Genomic DNA, 16320 nt, shown 5'->3' on the forward strand with positions numbered 1-16320 from the left:
TATATTGTAGCATTGAAAGGTAAGTATCATCTCTAGAGTCACGTGTCTCAAACTGGCATGCAAACCTGGCCCCCCGGTTAAAACCAAATACCCACCCGTTCGAATTGTTCTGGCAAAGGCCCTGTGCCTGCACCCCTTGATATTTGGATATTTCTCCTTATAGTGATGTAGAAAAGTTTATCAGAGATAATAAAACATTTTGTCATACTCACTTGACAAAGATAAATGAGGTAAATGTACTTGTATATGGGAAAGAGATTCATTTGTTTACACTCTTTGTTCTTGGTCTGCCTTCTAAAATGGTTACACTCCCCCCCACATCACATTTTCACCTTCTGGATAATTTATTACTTTTATAATTGTGATACAAGTTATAATGTATGTATAACAATAACAACGTACATTTAATCAACTGGATTGGGAAAACACCTTCTATTATTGTCACTTTGGTATAGGGATATTTTTATTATGTTTTCCAATGAAAGACTTAGGAGTTTCTGAACGAGATCAAAAGATCTTTGTTTAAACTATATAGAGTATATGCCAGTGGAGTTGATAGAATTGTTGCTGAAAGGTCAGTGTCGCAGATGTCGGAAGGGACAAACCATGGAATGGCAGGAGAGCGAAAAAAGACCCTATGCGTAGCAGTGGGACGGGGGTTAACCCGGGGTCAGCTGTTCGGGAAATGCCATATAGAAACCTATGCCCTCAGGCCACGGACGTAGGGTGACCTGGTGCTAGGCCAGTCTCAGGACATCCAAATCTCAATACTGAGTGAGGAGTAAAGCGTGACCCAGAAATATATAGCCCCAGACAGAGACAAGCAAAGCACAGGAAACTAGGGACAGAATAGAGTAGGAGCGTCCTCTAGCTGTGGAGGGTGCGTGACAGTACCCCCTCCCCCCTTCATGAGTGGCTCATGATGCCCGACAGGTAAGCCCCACACTACTTGTGAAGAACTTTGTTTACTGTTGGCAAAAGAGCTGACCCGTATTATATGTGGAGAAAAAGCTGCTGAACAGCTTGACCTGCTGCCCCCTCCGAAAGACACAGTCACTCATAGAATTATTGATATGGCGGATGATGTCAAAAGTACACTGATAGAGCGTGTTAAGATGAGCAGATGCTTTTCACTGCAATTAGATGAGTCTATAAATGTCGTTGATTTGGCCAATTAGCACATTTACGTTCTATACGAGTTTGAGGGCATGTCCCATGAGGATTTTCTGTTCTGTAAGCCGCTACCAACAGGAACTACAGGAGAGCACATATTTCAGCTTCTGAATGAATTTATCGAAGAGAATGGCATCTGCTGGATAAATTGCATCAGAGTTTGTACAGACAGTGCCAGAGCGATGACAAGCTGAGACAGCGGTGTAGTTGCACGAATTAGAGAGGTTGCTCCAGATATGAAGTGCAACATCCAACGCAAGGCCTTGGCCGTCAAGAAAATGCCTGACAATTTAAAATCTGTTAGACTCTGTTGTGAATTGTATCAAGGCTTGACCAATGAATTCACATTTGCTTTGCTCGACTAAACAGGCTCACCCCTCTCACTGAAATGGTGCTTTTTTATTGTTTATTTTTAATTTTTGCTGTTCCTTTTGTCATTCTGTAAAGCGCTCTGAGAAGCCACCTTTTTCATGGTGTTTTTTTTGCTCTCTTAATCTTAATGCTCTTTAATTAGGGATGGTATGTGAACATTGTTGAGAATGAATAAAAATTATGGAAAAAAATGCCAGATGGTATACACATTTTTATTATGTAAGAGATTTTAAAACACATTAATCTTGGGTGACCTTCACCTAGTTCAACATAGCAAGCAGGACAGACTAATTTCAGTATGTTTCTGTATTGTTGTTACCAAACCAGTATAAATTGTATAATTTTGGCTTACATGCTACTTAGTGAAACACCCAAAACTGAGGAGCTAAACAGTAGGAATAGCTAATCTCTTTCAATGAGAGGATAGGTGTACATTTTAAGTGCGTGGCAAGCTACATCAAGGCAATCCAAACCATTTTTGGTTAAAATATTGTACATTAGTAATAAATAGAAGGGGCTATAAGATAATTCCCCATCTTTGGCAAATTGCATTATATGAAATGTTTGTAAAATAAGTATTGTTATTTGTCTTCACTGGCACTGTTTTTTTTGTTTTCTGAACTTAGTTTCAGTTCAGCTGAACTAAAATAGAAATCTTATGATAATTCCCCATAGTAACTTTATGTAGCTTTCTGGCTTGCAGTGAGTTTCAGTTAACTTTTTCATTTATTTCTTGTACTGCCATTGTACTTTTCTATTTTGTAATATACAGTGAGCATGAATGGTGCTGAATTTAATACCATTATGTTGTCTTATGTCCCCAGCATGCAATCTGTAGTAGGATTATACTGTAGATTGAGATTTTATATTTGTGTCATTTTTTAGTATCTTTTCTGTGGTATGGTGACCATGAAACATTTAAGTAGTCAGGACATATTAAGTGTTGTGAAATTTCACATTTGCACGACCTTTCTCATTTGCTGCCACTTAGTTCTAATTAACAGCACGTTGTTCATGTCGTGCTCCAGTGTCTCTGAAGCCTAAGTCTTAAAAGCGTTCAGTTTCTCAGCAGTGAGGCAGATCCAGTCCCTCAACTCTGGGGAGTATAGTGTCTCCATGTTAAAATTCATATGCCCACAGTCCAAGGCAGCACAGCTGCGTTAACTTTCTGTCAGATAATTTTTCTTTACAAATAAATAACCCCTATTTCATTGTTAACCCCTTTGAATTTCGCATACATCATATGAACATTTTATTTCATCAAACAACAGTGACATACTCGCTTCCATATATTAAACAAAACATATATTCCACATAAAACAGAAGAATGGACAGTCTCCCGATTCATTGTAATACTCGATATTAAACATTTTTATTGTATTCTTCACCGATAAGCGGCGCTAACACCTTGAGTAGTAGCTTCTTGCAGCCGCAAGTGCTTCAGGTTTAAAGGGGCACCTTCGTTATAAGGAGAAACCATGTCTGGTGCTTTGCAGCAATGCTTTGTGAGGTTTCAGAGGGAAGACTCCCGCTGTCATTCAGCTGAATCGACAGACATCTGTGTTGCACACAGAGCCGGGGGCTGGGGGAGCCGCCTCTCTCCACGTCAGTGAAGAAGAGGGAACAACAGCGCTGCGGTCCCCTTTCTTTCTGTGCATATCCTCTGCTTTTAAAACTTATTACCGCTGTTTTATTTTACTTGGACAGTTCCGTACTACTGTACATCGTTTATATGTACAGTTAGGTGACGCCCCGCCATCAGACTTGGGTTTATGGTTTGTGGCTGGAAGGCTGAACGGGGAGGACGATATGTGCTGTACTGTACCTGTATCTAAACCATTGCTGCTGGCTGGGGAAAGGAGAGGAGTCCGTGCGGTTTAAATTCAATACTCGACGGCGGAGCGGGGAAACGAGGCGTAAAGATTCCTGAAGTGTAAAAGGTGAGGTCGGTCTGCCTACCGAGATAGGGTAAGATAACGTTTTTTTCCCCAGATTTAGCACTTACAGCAAGTAACGCTGTGTCGAGTGCTCGCATTATATTTCAAGACAACAGAAGAAACGTGTTGTGTAGTAAGTTGTGAATGGTTTGTACAGTATGTTGATTTTGTGTGACATACAAAGGAGAAATACATCTGGGATATTGCAAAGTTAAAGGGATGCCGATTAGACCTGATAAAGGGAGTTCTTACACCGTCGTACATTGTTTTGAGGTTCGTTCCGAGTATGTATACACTGATACGTCGTGATAAATATAATGGAATGCTGTTATGAATCACATTATTCATCAACGTCATCTAGAGTATATGTTTTTAAAGTGGCGTTAAAGGCATGGAATTCTGCGAAATGTGTGCTGGTAGGTTTAGAATTTATAAGTACAATAATGTTTTTGTTTTTCTCTGTGGTGAGCAGTAAGGACTCGTAGGGTTAAAAGTGCACGTGCTGCAGCCCAGTGTAGTTTTACAAGATTTTGCCAAGTGTCATTTGCTCTGAATGGGGTTGTACAAATCGGGTCCTTTTATTTTCTGTAAACAAGATTCTTTTAGTTATGCAATTCCCTGGTTTGGCATTTGGTCTGGAATTATTACATTCTTGGATGGGAGGGTCTGTGTGTTTTCGAATTTTTGGGGAAAAAATGGGCAACGCAAAGTTTCAGTTAGACCTGAAAATTGGATAAGCTTTGACTTTTCCAGGGACACTTTTAAACGCTGAGTGAATTACACAGAATTCATTCACTCCAACGCAAAACAACAAAAACCTTTTTCCTATTTGGTTTGATGTACAAATAAGTATCAAACGGGTGTCTGTAGAAGTTTGTGATAAAATATCTATGAAGATAAAAGCAAGATTCTAGCAATATTTCTTATGTTGTCCAAATAAATAAGCGCCACTTCCAGCTGTTAAGCAACTTAAAGTTTTGCAAGACTGTAATCTGATTATGCTGCTCATTCTATTGTTTATTTATTTGTTATAGCTTTCCTCATGCCAATGATTTTGACCTGAATAGCAGAGTACAGTTGATTAACTTATCACAGTTAATTCTATACCCGTGCCTTATTTGTTCTGTGCCCTAAACAGTGATTTTCAACACTTTGAATTTAAGCATCGGTTTTTCAAGCATTGACTACCAATTATTCTTTCCATTTTAACCCCTTACAAAATAATTAAACAGGCCATCTAAACTACTGTAAACGTGTCTTCCAGGTATATTTGAATAGCTGTACTGATCTGACTGTACTGTATCTTTGTTTGCTTAGTAGTATAGTTCTGAGAAAAAACGGTGTCAAATGCAGTCATTATAAGAATAGTTGCGGATAAAGACAATATTAGAATAATGGATTATAAAAGCCACTAGGTCTGAAGCCAAGGTATTCTATAATTCTCTTTAAATGTGAGCCCATTGATCTGCTGTTATGCCTGAAATGTAAAAAAAGAAAAGCAAACCTTAACAATGATCGCTTTTCCCCATTTTATTTCTGAAAAAAGGCCTTTTGTGTTTCAGTTGACTTACCACTCTGTCCTTTGTGGGTCAAATAGCAGAACAATTATTTTCTTTACCATTGTTAGGTTAAGTGGATTTTGACAACAAGCACACTATAGACTCTGTGTAAATATGTAAATGTGTAAATACAACAAAGTACATTTATTTTTTGAGTATCCGTTGTTTCTCGGATCTCTGCCTTTTCATAAGAAAGAAACAAATTCATAAAATGCTTTTTATGTATTGATTAATCTTCTTTAAATATGGACTCCTTAACAAGGATGCCTGATTAGTCTGGGCTAATCTACAGTCAGTGCAGTACTTGAGCACCAAAATATCTGCTTTTGCATGTTAGTACAAAGGCTTGTTTATTTTTAGTATACTTCAGTAGAGTTTAGCCTGCATACAACTAGAGTTGTGGTACTGTAGGTGTACTAGCTTGTTAAGATTTGCACTGATATTTCTGGGTTTAAATTTAAGGTCTTTAACTGATTTAGCTACGTCTAAAACTGAGAGTCAGGTTTTTGCAAAATAAGTTAAGTGTTACAAACATAAAATTCATACCACATTCCTTATTCTCTTACCTTTACTAATACTATTCTAGGTAGTATTTTCCTGTAAGAAAGACATGTTTCCATCAAGTTTAAAATGTTCCTTGGAGAAAACAAAACATACTGTACTGTAAGCGCAAAATACATTTGAGCGCTTGGCAGGTCTGGTAATAGAGTAGCTGTTGCCTAGGCAACCTCACAGAGCCCTTGCTTTGATCTCAAGGCCCAGTGCCTTTTGCAGAGCTGTCCCAGGAGGCAGCTCTTCCATTTGTTTTTACTGTTATCTTTCCATTCAGTGCAATGGAGAAAAGCCTGCCAAAAATTATTTTCCTTTTTTTCTTTCTGAAGTGCCACTGTTTCAGTTATGTTTTTCCTGTGACCTGGTTTTTCTTCATATTTTTCTTAGCTCTTTGCACCATGGACTGGATTTGATGTTTGGCAAAACCTCTATTTAGCCTTATTTTATGCTAAAATTCATTAGTCAGTAGTGTTTTGTATTAAGGAAAGGTCACCATTTGTATTGCTTAGTAAACTGCATTAAAATAATTCCAGAATATAAGCCTCTCTGCATTTTATTGGCATTCTTTTGGCATTTTTTTCTGATATTAAGTTTAGAATTCACAATGTACACAATGTGCCTACAGTATGTCCAGTCTGGTTGATGTTCTCTGGACATTCTTATAAATTTACAGGCAGTGTTTACAGGTATGTATTTTTTTTGATAATATGATTCTACCTCAGTGCATTGTTCCAGATGTGGAATTGAACGGTTTTAAGACATTCTCGCTTGACCTTTTGTTCTGTACTATTTGCTGTGTACCGCCAATGAAAACATTCAGTATGAGAATTGATGTTCTAAAATGAGCACAAGAACAGAATGACAGAATGGCAGATTACATTTGAATTGTAGTCCGTGAGGTAATGTATGAACAACTTATTGAAAGATGAAGGGCTGTGTATCCAAATCTTTTTCTGCACTGTCATGGAAATATAACTATCAAGGAAGCCACAAGAGAGAGTTCTCACCTGAGTAAGGTCTTTATTTCAATATTGCAATATTGGGAGCCCTGCTGCCACTTCGCCAAGTGCAACCAGAGACTCAATTTGTTACAAGCAGTACAGGGTTTTTATAAGACGTTGCGCTGTAAAAAAGTTCAGCACTTGGTCCCTTCTAAAACTTCCCCTTTCTCTAAGAGAAAACAGATTACATCATAGAGCGAGAGAAGAAAAACTAGATTTGTTATTCAAAGCTTATCAGTTACTTTCAGCTAATTCTAATGACCCAGACAGCATATATTATTTTGGTACATTGTCTTCTAAACTAACCTAAACAGTGTACTTTGTTGACGAACTGTTTTCTAAAATTCTGCACGTACTGTAGCATAGCAGTTATATCCTTGAAATATTATCTAAAAGCACCAATATATTTTTTGTAAAGCTCTCTACATTTTTAAGAATCAATTAACTCATTAGATTTCCACTACAATTCCCTCCTTTTTATTCTTGAAAATGATTAAAAGTTTGATTCTTCATATGGACTCCCAGGAGGCTCCCATACTTCGGGTTCTTGCGTTCTTACCAGAACATACTGATGCGCAAACATATTCATTACCATATTTTGAAGCATTGGAATAATACAAGTCGAACAGCAACACAAAAACAGGAAGACAAGTATCACAGCTACTATAATCGGTGTTAGTTACTTAAAGAAAAACATTCCCCCTGGCCCAAACAGTGATGTGATTCTAACCAGGAGAGAAATGGGTGAGGCTGTAGAATGAGGCATTAAAGCACATACATAACAAGATGCATTAAATTTCTTTAACTTTACAGTATGATTTATAAATTTGTACCACAAATTACTCATATCCCCCTCATTATCAGTTTCATTCAGCCAGTTTGTATACAAAGAGGCTTCGCGTTTAGATTCTTCCTCTTTCTGGGCTTCTGGGTGACAGGCTTCCACATAAAAAGGAAAAAGGCTGGGCACATCAGTCCCAAGCATGTGATCCCCATCTATCCCTGTGGAGACATCACTCCTGCTCTTTGCTCAGTTCGTTTGTGACCTTTTTACAGTGGGAAGCATGAATTCAGGGCACCTGGCACGGCCCCCTCCACCTGAGCGAACACCACCTCTTTTTCCTGTCTTTCACCAGAATCCAGTCTACTTATTCACGCATTAGTTCTTACAGCACAGGTAAATCCCTGTGGGCTGGAGCCCAGCATTTTTCTTAGGGGTTTTTTACAAGATTGGTCAACAGCTGGGTAATAACTCTTAGAAAAATCTACACATTGTTCCACTGCCTCAGCTGTGCCGTTTTGCAGAACAATTCTAGCTGAAGTTGTAAAATTTCTCTTTGGTCCGTTCCTGCAAAACATCTTATTATAAACAAACAAACCATAATTTTTCTTAGCTCTTTGCACCATGGACTGGATTTGATGTTTGGCAAAACCTCTATTTAGCCTTATTTTATGCTAAAATTCATTAGTCAGTAGTGTTTTGTATTAAGGAAAGGTCACCATTTGTATTGCTTAGTAAACTGCATTAAAATAATTCCAGAATATAAGCCTCTCTGCATTTTATTGGCATTCTTTTGGCATTTTTTTCTGATATTAAGTTTAGAATTCACAATGTACACAATGTGCCTACAGTATGTCCAGTCTGGTTGATGTTCTCTGGACATTCTTATAAATTTACAGGCAGTGTTTACAGGTATGTATTTTTTTTGATAATATGATTCTACCTCAGTGCATTGTTCCAGATGTGGAATTGAACGGTTTTAAGACATTCTCGCTTGACCTTTTGTTCTGTACTATTTGCTGTGTACCGCCAATGAAAACATTCAGTATGAGAATTGATGTTCTAAAATGAGCACAAGAACAGAATGACAGAATGGCAGATTACATTTGAATTGTAGTCCGTGAGGTAATGTATGAACAACTTATTGAAAGATGAAGGGCTGTGTATCCAAATCTTTTTCTGCACTGTCATGGAAATATAACTATCAAGGAAGCCACAAGAGAGAGTTCTCACCTGAGTAAGGTCTTTATTTCAATATTGCAATATTGGGAGCCCTGCTGCCACTTCGCCAAGTGCAACCAGAGACTCAATTTGTTACAAGCAGTACAGGGTTTTTATAAGACGTTGCGCTGTAAAAAAGTTCAGCACTTGGTCCCTTCTAAAACTTCCCCTTTCTCTAAGAGAAAACAGATTACATCATAGAGCGAGAGAAGAAAAACTAGATTTGTTATTCAAAGCTTATCAGTTACTTTCAGCTAATTCTAATGACCCAGACAGCATATATTATTTTGGTACATTGTCTTCTAAACTAACCTAAACAGTGTACTTTGTTGACGAACTGTTTTCTAAAATTCTGCACGTACTGTAGCATAGCAGTTATATCCTTGAAATATTATCTAAAAGCACCAATATATTTTTTGTAAAGCTCTCTACATTTTTAAGAATCAATTAACTCATTAGATTTCCACTACAATTCCCTCCTTTTTATTCTTGAAAATGATTAAAAGTTTGATTCTTCATATGGACTCCCAGGAGGCTCCCATACTTCGGGTTCTTGCGTTCTTACCAGAACATACTGATGCGCAAACATATTCATTACCATATTTTGAAGCATTGGAATAATACAAGTCGAACAGCAACACAAAAACAGGAAGACAAGTATCACAGCTACTATAATCGGTGTTAGTTACTTAAAGAAAAACATTCCCCCTGGCCCAAACAGTGATGTGATTCTAACCAGGAGAGAAATGGGTGAGGCTGTAGAATGAGGCATTAAAGCACATACATAACAAGATGCATTAAATTTCTTTAACTTTACAGTATGATTTATAAATTTGTACCACAAATTACTCATATCCCCCTCATTATCAGTTTCATTCAGCCAGTTTGTATACAAAGAGGCTTCGCGTTTAGATTCTTCCTCTTTCTGGGCTTCTGGGTGACAGGCTTCCACATAAAAAGGAAAAAGGCTGGGCACATCAGTCCCAAGCATGTGATCCCCATCTATCCCTGTGGAGACATCACTCCTGCTCTTTGCTCAGTTCGTTTGTGACCTTTTTACAGTGGGAAGCATGAATTCAGGGCACCTGGCACGGCCCCCTCCACCTGAGCGAACACCACCTCTTTTTCCTGTCTTTCACCAGAATCCAGTCTACTTATTCACGCATTAGTTCTTACAGCACAGGTAAATCCCTGTGGGCTGGAGCCCAGCATTTTTCTTAGGGGTTTTTTACAAGATTGGTCAACAGCTGGGTAATAACTCTTAGAAAAATCTACACATTGTTCCACTGCCTCAGCTGTGCCGTTTTGCAGAACAATTCTAGCTGAAGTTGTAAAATTTCTCTTTGGTCCGTTCCTGCAAAACATCTTATTATAAACAAACAAACCATAATAATAATGTGCATCTATGGGAATCACTCCCAAGGGTAACTCCCCTTAAAACTATATTGTTCTACCCATCAGGTTCTGCCACTAGATAGGAGAACCTTTCTCTACATTTTTTTTTTACCTTCATGATCCCTTCAGGGCGTACAATTAGCACAGAAGCAGCAGCTTTAGTCCACATGTTTTTCAAGCAGGATATTAACAGTATGATCATAACGAATAATACCAGACACACAAATACGTATTGAACCAGAGACCCTCTCCAGGTTCCTAGCACAGACTGTAGCCATGCACCAATGCCCCAATCATCTGGATTATAATTGTGATATATATTTTTCTTCATCATAGATGTGCTTTGCTAAGTCATTCATTTGCTAATAATTGTCTAGAATACAAGTACTGTTTAGTCTTTGCTCACCTAAACAGCTGTCTATCACCCTAATAGAGAATGGCCTAAAACTGTGATTATAGCGAGGAGCATACAGTTATTTCCATTTTAATAGATCTGAGTTACACTCAGACTAAAAGCAGGGCTATTTACCCATGCCAATAAACCTAAATAATCACCTCTATCAAAGGGGATTACTCCCATGAGCATCTTTTATAGCAATACAATCCCAACATGAGCTCTGATTATTATTTGTGGCTGACTGATAAAGTATTGATTCCATATCCCCATTTTATCAAAGTAAAACTCATTACACTTAACAGGTACACTGTCGCCCCCCCTCAGGAAGCTCAACAAACACAGAAACACTGACAATATAATAATTAATGTTCACTCAGTCTCTGGTGCAGTGGTTCGGTGTCGGCGCAATGCGTAGATCCAGCGATCTCGTCCTATCACTCAGAGTCGATAGTCAGTTGCACTTGATATGGTCCTTCCCAGCAGGGTTGCAACATCTGGCAGGGTATATCTTCCTCACCACACCCACTCGCCAGGTATCAGGTCGTGTCTTCCCTCTACTGGAGGTCTCCAAGCGTCCAGCACCTATTCACCAGTCCCATGCACCACTTCAATTAACAACCTACAATACTACAATAGAGAATTAGCAAATTCAACAATCCATTAGCCAAATTCATCCCTCTAGGAAGGTTTGTTGATTGGCTTGTGATAATATCAAACAGGCTCTATTACACAGTTCTGTTTGATCCAGCCCGCATTCCATGGCGTTCCTTCAGTCTGATGTCTAGTCGATCTTTTAGAGTTCTGTTCCTTCATTCCACTGTTCCAGCAGACTGAGGGTGATCTCAGTCCATCTCACCCCGAATAATCCAGCCACAGCCTGTCCCTTGATCATAATACAAGCGGTAGGTCAGTGCCCACCGAGGGCTTATCTCCATCATCAAGTGTTTGCTAGACACAGAGGCAGTGACAGCAACCCACTGGGAAAACAGATTATAAGAGCCAAGGTTTCCCTTTACAAATGTAAATTGTAAACATTTGCTACTGCATGAAAGGTTTCTCAGGACCAGGCCTTTTGAGCTGTAGCACCTGCACCTGAACTGTAGTGATAAGCATCACATTGAGATACCACATAAGTGGCTACTGCTTCAAACACGGTCCCCACCCAGGTGTCTGACAGAGTGCATTTGTCGAGCTATAAAGAGCATTAGGCTGTAAGGGCCTGCAGAGTGTCCAGTATGTTGGCAGCACCACACTCTTTTCTAACCATGTCCTTTTCTCTGCCTTAGAGGCCTCAGCCTGAATATCCTGCAGCTGTCCCCTTTTTACCAATAGAGGTCTCACAGGGGTCTCAGACTCCTGTTCTACAAGTACTGCTCACCTGACAGCTACATCTGCAAAGTTGTTCCCTCGAGTTACTGGAAACATTTCTTTATTATGTGATTTACACTTTACCACAGCTACTTCAGTCAGCAGCTGCAAAGCTTCTAACAGTTCAGAGACAAACCCAGCATTCTTAACTGGAGTCCCTGCCATGTTGGGGAAATCCCTATTCCTTCACTGCCATCCAAAATTGTGGCATACACCAAATGTATATATACAGTCTATATAAATTGCTACAATTTTCCATTTAGCATATTTACAAGTTTCAATTAAATCTTTTCATTCGGTCTGCTAGTTCTACACCAGATTATTCACAGTTTATACAGCCAGGCAGGTAGCCTGCACAACACATAAACACGGCCCCTTGGCCACCGCATCAAGGGGTCCTGAATAATAATAACCCACCAGACGATGCCTATCTCCATGCCTCCTGCACCAGCACAACAGCTCACGATCCATTTCTTTCACTTACACACAGATTACATACAGATGATCCGTCTGAGGGAATCCAGCCCAGGGCCAGTGCCTGCAAGAAAGCTTGTTTCAAAACATCAAAAACAGTTTCTGCTGCAGGGGTCAAGGCAATTTTGTCTTTAGACTGCACTACCCCCCTTAAACCAATACGTCACTAGACAAGCTCGTTCTGAGAAGGCATTCACCCTGGCTTTATCATGTAATTGGTTTTATACTCCTTTTTTTTCCTCTCAAGATCCAATACTTGGAGTAGCCCGGCCTTATGGATTCCCTCATTAGGTAAAACAATCACAATATCACATAACTCTATTGAGTTAGTTTACATAAATCCTATTTCATGCAGTAATTCCTTATAAAATGCTGCAGTCTGGGCCTAAAATAGGTCTGGGGTGTCCCCCACCCACATCAGTAGTTGAAACTGTACATCTTTACCCAAGCAGACTGTGACAGCTTATATTTGCTTTAAACACAACCCTTGCACTCCTTCTCCTGTAGCCTCCTGTTACCCGTTAGAAAACGTTATATCACATCTTTATGCTGTTTTAGTCTAAAAACAGGACAGCTGTGCTCCTGTGCCCCACAGTTACTGCACACTGTAAGATTATTTCACTTTTATTTAAATCCTGAGATAAATTTAGGAAGGCTACAGAGAAGTTTACTAGATTAAAACTGTTAGTTCACACACGGCTATCGTTTCAGCTTCTGACAAGTTCTTTAATTGTGAAATCAAGCGTCTTTCTTACAATTTCTCCAAAAAACACATTTTTTTTTAGTAACTGCACACCAGCTTATTAGTAGTTTTGTCTTTGAGGTTTTATATCTCGGTATAACATTAAAGTCGCACAATAATTTCGACAAACTGGCGGCTCCCTTTTCTCCTCCTTGGGAGTCTTTTTACCACCCATTTGCAGCGCTCGCACTTCTGCATGCATACTTCGCGAGTTATTAAATCACATCTGTCACTGTTCGTAATATCAGGAAAGCATAGTTGCACTATAGTTGGCAACATCAGGTTTTAACCCACTCAAGTAAATTTGTTTTATTACTGTGGAAGTATCTTCATTCACTTCCTTCTCATCGGCTAACCCCGAGTATACTATCCATAAAGCTATAAACCTTTCTGTAAAATCTGAAAACATCCTCACTTCCTTCTGCTGACATGCTGTTACTTTTCTCTAATCAGTTTTCGGTGGGAAATGCTCTTTCCAAAATCTCCACACTAGTTCCCACCCTTCTCCCAGATTCTCTCTCAAGGCGTTCTATTTCTTCTTTTGCTTTCTTTTTTTCTACATATACAACTTCGTTTCGTTCAGCCATTGCTTTTAGCTTTTCCATCAGGGATTTTTCCGTCTTATCTATGATATTCTGTTGAATTCTCAAATATTCCTCTAAATATTTTTATCCAAAGGTTCATACACTTTTCTACATTCCTGTTCAGCCTAAATTCCGTCTGACAGTCAATATTTCTTTTAAGTTTCACTTTGGATTAATCAAACTTTTTTTTTCCTTCACACCAAACCATTTTCACGTCTCCCACGCGCCCCGCGGAATCCCCCAGTCGAGACAAACTGACGAACTATCACAATTCGGGAACACGGACCAGGTTCGAAATCCTGGCTTTAAACACACAGTTGAATCGAGTTACCATTTTCGGCTCTACTGCGAGTACAGTTCTAGTTACCACCTTCAGCCGTACTGCAGTCGTGTACCAGGATGTAACACCTGGATTTTTTCGCACGGGCAGGGCGAGACGCTATTCCTTCAGCAATCCCTCCTTTTCTACCCCACCTTCACAAAACAGGCATCTAAAACACATACACCATTAACTCATTTTTCTGTTGTACTCGCTTCAGCTTCAGGAAAACCCTGAACCCACCACAGCAACATGGAGAGGACAAGGGACTTTTTAGAAAAGAGGAGTCCTTACCTCTTTTTAGAAGCGGCCGCCTAACTTTTCCTCTCCATGTCCGTGTGGTTTAATTTAGATGGATACTTCTTCATCATTTGGGTCACGTATCCGCCAATCTGCCTCCTCCTTTTTAGAGGACGTTGTAAACCTTTAGGAACAATATGATCTAGCAACAAGGTTATGTCACTGTAATTAGGCTTAAGACAATCAAGAACAAGGCGCTTGCCTTTCTTCTAAATTCTTTACGATCATCAGGCAATTAAGGAAAAGACTTAACTAATGCAAATAATTCACTAGGAGACCAATGTCAATGTACTGTACATATGCTGGAGTTCCTTCTGGACCTGGAAAAGTGCACATTGGTATTTCACAAACAAGTGGCTCCGGACCGCTTTCTAATTTCGGTGGAGACTTTTTCTTTTTAGTACGCATGGCCATGACTTTAGCTGCAGTTTGCTGTTCTTTAGTTTCAAGACTAGTCTTTCTTTAAGCTTCCCATTATTTCTGTGATTCCTCTTTCCATTAAATAAGTTTTCCAATTCATTTTCTTTCATTTCTTCTCCTTCTCTTCTAAGTTTCCCCTTCTTCAGGAAACGTCTTTTTCCAAATTCAACTTTCCTCTGTCCATTCTGATTCACTTACAAAGATCCTTCATAGTTATGGTTCCCTAATTATCATATATAAATTATGTGCAAGTTCCCTTACACCTATTACCCTAGCTTTACAGTTCATGAACATAATTTTTTTCCCTAACCCAGGCTATAATTGTTTCTCCGAATTTGTCGTACATGTACTTTTGCTGGACTGCTCCGTCCCATTTTCGTCTTTGAATTTTAATTTCCCATTTTTACCGATCGGTGCCTTACTTAGAACCTTATCACATTAACTACTCCGCAGAGCAAAAACCACACGTCTGTGTTAAGATAAGTTCTTTATATGAGTCCCAGACTCATCAAACCCGCGTGAGAACACCCCTGTGGCTCGCTTCTCAAACTATTAATTTTTAAGGATCACTTACTGACGTCAGACAGCTGCCAATTCTCCAGACGCGTCTCTGGAAGGATAAACAGTTTATCCTCCGAGGTTCGTCCAATTTGCTAAAATTGTCCGGGTCCGGATGGAGTTTCAGCAGCCGTTCGCGTTCAGGTTTGTGATCCCGGACGAGCCCCCAAACTGTCATGGAAATATAACTATCAAGGAAGCCACAAGAGAGAGTTCTCACCTGAGTAAGGTCTTTATTTCAATATTGCAATATTGGGAGCCCTGCTGCCACTTCGCCAAGTGCAACCAGAGACTCAATTTGTTACAAGCAGTACAGGGTTTTTATAAGACGTTGCGCTGTAAAAAAGTTCAGCACTTGGTCCCTTCTAAAACTTCCCCTTTCTCTAAGAGAAAACAGATTACATCATAGAGCGAGAGAAGAAAAACTAGATTTGTTATTCAAAGCTTATCAGTTACTTTCAGCTAATTCTAATGACCCAGACAGCATATATTATTTTGGTACATTGTCTTCTAAACTAACCTAAACAGTGTACTTTGTTGACGAACTGTTTTCTAAAATTCTGCACGTACTGTAGCATAGCAGTTATATCCTTGAAATATTATCTAAAAGCACCAATATATTTTTTGTAAAGCTCTCTACATTTTTAAGAATCAATTAACTCATTAGATTTCCACTACAGCACCTACTCAAGTTTTCTTTTAATACAAGACACTTTTGAATGAGCTGCCACTCCATGAAGCCAGTGTGGACTAACACCAATTTAAATTAAATTGGAGTCACGACAGGATTTCATTCTTTTCTCAACAGGTTTAACATCTGTATCAACAATAGGATCTGATTAATGTGATTATGGAAATTCACTTTTTGACTTTTCACAAGATCGATATGACATGTGTGACACAGCTTTCTTCTAAGGATGAGAACGATATATTCTTGGCCACATCCAATTTTATTTTTCAAAGTGAGCATTTGCATGATTCCTTATGTTTGTTAAATGTATCACAGCATTTCTTTTGTAATTTGGGGTAGGTAACTAATATCTTTTATTTGTGACGAAAACAAAGTGAGTGAGCTACACCAATGGAATATTTTTCTGAATCAATCATTATCTAATGCACGATATTCTTATAGTACTCTGTTTTAAAAAAAATAGGAAACATTTATAC

At 39.0% G+C, this 16320-nt stretch overlaps 1 protein-coding gene across 2 annotated transcripts in view; it reads left to right on the forward strand.

Annotated features, from left to right (window-relative positions):
- The first annotated feature begins 2995 nt into the window (after window positions 1-2995).
- Window positions 2996-16320, forward strand: part of sema4ab (sema domain, immunoglobulin domain (Ig), transmembrane domain (TM) and short cytoplasmic domain, (semaphorin) 4Ab) — an 86547-nt gene continuing 73222 nt past the window's right edge. The window contains exon 1 of one of the 2 annotated variants that reach the window (XM_015339085.2): window positions 2996-3513. The gene's annotated coding sequence lies outside the window, so the exon portion shown is untranslated. The remainder of the gene's footprint in view (window positions 3514-16320) is intronic. The other variant, XM_015339084.2, reaches the window with a different exon arrangement.

Source organism: Lepisosteus oculatus, chromosome 27, assembly GCF_040954835.1.
Source record: "Lepisosteus oculatus isolate fLepOcu1 chromosome 27, fLepOcu1.hap2, whole genome shotgun sequence".
NCBI classification, from domain to species: domain Eukaryota; kingdom Metazoa; phylum Chordata; class Actinopteri; order Semionotiformes; family Lepisosteidae; genus Lepisosteus; species Lepisosteus oculatus.